Genomic DNA, 6,811 nt, shown 5'->3' on the forward strand with positions numbered 1-6,811 from the left:
AACAATTACAGATAGATCTACCATATGACCCAGCTATTCCACTGCTGGGAGTATACCTAGAAGAATAGAAATCATCATGTCAAAGGGATACCTGTACTCCAGTGTTTATTGCAGGTCAATATACAAAAGCCAAGAGCTGGAACCAGCCCAAATATCTATCACCTGATGAGTGGATAAGGAAACTGTGGTAAATCTACACAATTGAATACTACTCTACTATAGAAGAGAATGAAATCCTACCATTCTCAAAAACATGAATGGACTCAGAGGAAATTATATTAAGTGAAACAAGTCAGGCACAGAAAGAGAAATACCACATGTTCTCACTTATTTGTGGGAGCTAATAAATAAATAAATAAATGAACAAACAAACGGGGGTGGGGGGAGGGAAGAAGACACAACAATTACAATTCCTTGAAGTTGATACGACAAGCAAACAGAAAGGACATTGTTCAGAGGAAGCGGGGGTGAACAGATATGATGTGGAGAGGGGAGGGGTGGGGGTGGAAAGGAATGGATAAAGAGGCATGAAAATCAATTACAATGTATTTTGAGAAGTAAAAATATAATAGGGCTGGCCTGGTGGCGCACTGGAGAGTGTGCCACTTGGGAGCGCGGTGGCGCTCCCGCCGAGGGTNAAAAGCATATGAAAGCATTATCAGCAGTGAAGGTGAATGCATAGACATGTACAAATTAATAAAAACTGTAATTGTGGTGAACAATTTGCTTTAGGCTTAATGTAAACCTAAAAGATAAAAATGTATTAATAAATACAGAATTCCAAAAAAAGAGCAAACACTAAGAGAACAGAAAGTGTGAGGGGGGTAAAAGTATAGTTCTAGTATGAAAATAAAATTAAGTTGTTATCAACTTAAAATAGAAGACTAGAACTAAAATATATTTTATGAAAGCCTCAAGCTAATGAAAAACAAATATATAAATATAGGATAAACAAAAGATAAAGAGAAAAACAACAAAAATTACTACAACAAAGTTACTAAATAACAAAGAAAAACAGCAGGAGGGAAAAAGGACAAAACAAATGCAAAATAGAGAGCAAACAATGAACAAGATGATAATAGTAAGTTTCACCTGATAATAACAACCTTAAATGTAAATAGATTAAACTCACCAACCCAAAGGCGTAGAGTAATTGATAAATAAAAAACCAAAATCTGGTAAAATGCTGTCTTCTGGAGACTCACTTTATATTTAAAGACATATGAAGTAAAAGTGAAGGAATGGAAGAAAATATTTTATGGAAATGGGAAACAAAGCAAGAGTGTTTATAATTATAACAGACAAAACAGATTTTTAAGCGTAAAACTGTCTCCAGAAACCAAAAACATCATTATAATATAAAAGTGTCAATTTAGCAGGAAGACGTAACAATTATAAAGATATATACAACCAGGTGGCTGGAGAAAGATGGTCAACTAGAAGGATGCATTTGTCATCTCTCCCACAAAGATAGAGAATACATAATGTGAGGAAAATGGAGTAGTTTGGTCAGGCCCCCTCACTTCAGTTCTGGCTGGGTGTAATACAGCACATCCTTTGTAAACATGTTGTGTGGGAGTAGAGTTAGTGCACATGCACGCCAGTGTACCCTTTGGCTTGTTGCTGTTTTTGTGTGTACTTTGGTATGTGAGGCAGTGGCTCTGAACTGCTGGTCTGAAGAGCTCGCATCTAAAAATAAAGGTTATTGTTACTGGAAAAAGCTGAAAGTTTTTCCCTTAAAAACAGGAACTAGACAAGGATGCCCACTCTCACCACCCCTATTCAAAATAGTGTTGGAAGTACTAGCCAGAGCTATTAGAGAAGAGAAGGAAATAAAGGGCATCCAGATTAGAAAGGATGAAGTCAAGCTGTCCCTGTTTGCAAATGATATGATCCTATATATTGAACAGCCTAAAGCCTCTATAAAAAAACTCCTAGAGTTGATAAATGATTTCAGCAAAGTTGCAGGATACAAAATCAACATACAAAAATCAGTAGCATTTGTATACTTTAACAGTGAACAAGCAGAAAAAGAAATCAAGAAAGCTAGACCATTTACAATAGCTGCCAAAAAAAATAAAATACTTAGGAATAAAGCTGACCAAGGATGTGAAAAATCTCTTCCAAGAGAACTGCAAACCACAGTTGAGAGAAATTAAAGAGGACACAAGAAAAAGGAAAGATGTCCCATGCTCTTAGATTGGAAGAACCAACATTGTGAAAATGTCCATATTACCCAAAGTGATCTACAGATTCAATGCAGTACCCATCAAAATTCTGATGACATTTTTCTCTGAGATAGAAAAAGCTATCCAGGCATTTATATGGACCAGCAAAAGACCACACATAGTCAAAGCAATCCTGAGCAAAAAAAATAAAGCTGGAGTCATAATACTACCTGATTTTAAACTATATTACGAAGATATAATAACCCAAACAGCATGGTACTGGCATAAAAATAGAGACACAGATCAATGGAATAGAATAGAGAACCCAGAAATCAATCCACATGCCTACAGCCATCTGATCTTTGACAAAGGCAGCAAATCTACATACCAGGGAAGAGATTGCCTTTTCAAAAAGCAGCGATGTGAAAACTGGTTACGCATATGTAGGAGAATGAAACTAGACCAGACATTTCACCATATACCAAAATCAATTCAAAATGGATTAAAGAATTAAATATGCATCCTTAAACAATGAAACTCCTTAAAGAAAACAGAGGGGAAACACTCCAGTAGATAGGAGTGGGTACAGAATGCATAAATATGACCCCAAAAGCACAGGCAACTAAAAGTAAAATAAACACTATATCAAAGTAAAAAACTTCTGCACAGCAAAAAAAAAAAACCAACAAAATAAAAACAATCAACAGAACAGAAAAACAACCAACAGAGTGGGAGACAATATTTGGAAAACAGACATCTGACAAAGGATTAATATCCAGAATATACAAGGAAGTCAAACAACTTAACAGTAAAAAAACAAATAACGCCATTAAAAAATGGGCAAAGGAGCTGAATAGGCATTTTCAGAGGAAAATATATGAATGGCCAACAGACACATGAAAAAATGCTCAACCTCACTCAGCATCTGGGAAATGCAAATCAAGACCACTTTGAGATAACATCTCACTCCAGTTAGGATGGCTAATATCCAAAATACTGAGAATGATAAGTGCTGGAGAGGTTGTGGAGAAAAAGGAACTCTCATACACTGTTGGTGGGACTGCAAAATGGTGCAGCCTTTATGGAAAATGATATGGAGGTTCCTCAAACAATTACAGATAGATCTACCATATGACCCAGCTATCCCACTGCTGGGAGTATACCTAGAAGAATGGAAATCATCATGTCAAAGGGATACCTGTACTCCTGTGTTTATTGCAGGTCGATATACAATAGCCAAGAGCTGGAACCAGCCCAAATGTCTATCACCCGATGAGTGGATAAGGAAACTGTGGTATATCTACACAATTGAATACTACTCTGCTATAGAAGAGAATGAAATCCTACCATTCTCAAAAACATGAATGGACTCAGAGAAAATTATATTAAGTAAAACAAGTCAGGCACAGAAAGAGAAATACCACATGTTCTCACTTATTTGTGGGAGCTAATAAATAAATAAATAAATAAATGAACAAACAAACGGAGGGAGGGGGAGAAGACAGAATAACCACAAAAATTCCTTGAACTATTTAAGGCCAGTGAACAGATATGATGTGGAGGGGGGAGGGGTGGGGGTGGAAAGGAATGGATAAAGAGGCATGAAAATCAATTACAATGTATTTTGAGAAGTAAAAAAATAATAATAAATAAATAAATAAATAAATAAAATAATAAAAATAAAAATAAAGCCCATTGTTTCTTCACTCACAGCTCCCAAGACCTTTTCCTGTTACCTAGCTCGTAGACCTGTGGTGAAGGGTTTCTGACCCAGTCTGGACAACAGGCTCGAGGGGTCTGTGAGATTTAGCCCTAGCTCTACACAAAACTACATATGGATGAAAAGGTGAAGAGAGAAAAATGGAATACCTCAAAGGAGCAGTGACAACATTAATGAGTGCAGAAATTCATCATAGTCAAATAGAGCACAAAAGAAAATTTCTAGCCACCACCACCCAAATCCCCAACTGGGAGCAGCAAGGACCCAAGAGGAGTCTTTCCCTGTAAGAATGAGGTGAGTGAGTGAGCTCTGTCAGCCAGCAGCCCAGCACACAGGGAAATTTGTGCTGTCCCTGCGTCCATGAACCTGGTGGTGGGAACTGCTCACAGAGCCCACACTGCTCTGTTGACCTAGGGAGGGACACATGTGGAGCTACACCCACTGCCTGGGCCCCAGGCTGTTACAATGAACTGATGAAGCTTGGGATTGGTCCCAACACCTGAGGGCATTATTTTGATTTGAATTTGGCAGCAGTTTCACATCCATGAGGCCACATGATTGCTCTGGGAATACTGTGCCTTGAAAACAGGAAAGGTGCCACCCTCAGGACAGAAGGTATCAGCATGCACTCTTTACAGAGCCAGAAAGCCACCTAATCATGACCTCTCATCACTACCAGCTACCCTGAGGAGGTGGTGGTGCCTATCGTGGGCACAGACATATGCCTTTAGCACAAGTGAGTCTGCCCTGCACTGCCTGCCCCAGCAGGGGGGATTCAGAAGGACCCACATCTCTTTTGGGACATGTCAGCTGACCCACAGCCCCAATGACCTTCTGCGGGGCAACTCTTAAGCTTAGCTAAAAAGAGCCAGAGTGTCCCTGAACCTCTCAGGGTTACAATTGCCTGCCTACAACTTCACTGGCCTACCCAAAGACCACTCCACCAGAACAGCTAATAGAAGGCTCCCATATCCCTGTTGTGGGTAAAGGGTCCCACCAAAAAATGGCCAACCCAATCACCCAGAGAAGTACCCTTGAACAGTGGTGCTGCACAACAACTCAGTGCCCCTTCGTAGGGGAGAGGGCCCCTCACACTAATCCAGTGACCTCACTCAGTGTCACCCACTTTAACAGAAAAGCTACAAAGTATCCCAATGCCTCTCCTGGTCATATAGGGCTCCACTTAGAGCCCATGACAACACTGAGTCACCCACTCTAGTTGAGGGGCTGCTGAGCACCTCATTGTTTCCCTAAGCTTAAGGACCTAATCCTGACACCCTGAAATCCTCCCTAGGTTTGTCCATTCAAGCTCAGGAACTCCAGAACTCCCCATCTCACTTATCAGGATTACACTGGCTGGTGTACCAGTAAGTCCACCCAGGGTCACCCACCTCAGACAAGGAGAGACTGGGCACCCAGGTGCTTCATCCAAGAGCTCATGATCTTGCTCATGATGCAACAGCACAACACAGTGTCATTCACTTCATCAAAGAACTACTGAGTGCCATAGTGCCTAGGCCACAGAGGCAGTCTCAAGCAATTCTGATGTTGAATATGTTCAAAGTAACCACACAGAAACAAGACTGCTGGGTCTACCCACAACCAAAATTAAGACACCCTACCCAATGGTTAATACAAAACCGATCTACAGGAAGGAGTCTTTCTCCTCAAAAGCCACTCAAGAGTATTAGAAGAAGCAGTTGCTCCACCAGATGCCCAGACATCAATGTAAGTGTATGAGAATTATGAAAAAAAAGCAAGAAAACATGACACCCTCAAGGAAATATAATAATTCTCTAGTACCAGATCCCAAACAGCAGGAAATCTTTGAAATAACTAAAAGGAATTCCGAGCAACAATCCTGAGGAAACTCAATGAAATAAAAGAAAACTCAGATAGACAACACAACAAAATAAGAAAAATAATTTAGGATTTGAAGGAGGAATTTAATGAAGAGATAAATACCTTAAGAAGATTAGAGCAGAACTTCTGGAATTGAAGGATTCACTCAGTGAAGTAAAAAATACAACAGAGACCTGAAGCAACACACTAGAGCAAGACGTGGAGAAAAGGAAACATTTATAAACTATTGGTGGGACTGAAAATTAGTACACACATTATGGAAAACAGCATGGAAGTTTCTCAAATAACTATAGATGGAACTACCATACTATCCAGCAATCTCGTTACTGGATATGTGCCCAAAGAAATGGAAAACATGATGTCAAAGTAATACCAGCATTCCCATGTTTATCACAGCTCTATTTACAGTAGCCAAGATATGACACCAACTAAAACGTTCATCAATGGAAAACTAGCTAGGAAAATGTGGTATTTATATACAATGAATTACTATTCAGCCATAAAAAAGAATGAAATTTCTGTCATTTGCAGCAGCATGGATGAGCTTGGAGAGAATTATGTTAAGTGCAATAAGCCAGGCACAGAAAGAGACATACCACATGTCCTCACTCATAAGTGGAAGTTAAACCTAAATAACTATAGAAAATAAATTAGTAAGAAAGAAAGAAAGAAAGAAAGAAGGAAGGAAGGAAAGAAGGGAGGGAGGGAGGAAGGAAGGAAGGAAGGAAGGGGGGGAGAGAGAGAGAGAGAGGAAGAAAGAAGGAAAGAAGGAAAGAAAGAAAGAAAGAAAGAAAGAGAGAGAGAGAAAGAGAGAAAAGAAAGAAAGAATTACAAAAATAAACTTTCAAAAGGATAGAACAGAACTGTGGTTACTAGAGACAGGTAAAAGATGGGGGAGGGGAATATAAAGAAATGGGTTAATGGGCACAAAACCGCTAGTTAAGAAAAATAAGTTTTGTTGATGTACAGTCAAGCTGGGCACATATACTTAACATTAACTTTCTGTATGTTATCCAATGACTAAAATACAGGGAAAGACAGGGGATCAAACATCTTCAAC

The sequence above is a fragment of the Galeopterus variegatus genome, unplaced genomic scaffold (genome assembly GCF_000696425.1).
Source record: "Galeopterus variegatus unplaced genomic scaffold, G_variegatus-3.0.2 Scaffold4884, whole genome shotgun sequence".
NCBI lineage: Eukaryota > Metazoa > Chordata > Mammalia > Dermoptera > Cynocephalidae > Galeopterus > Galeopterus variegatus.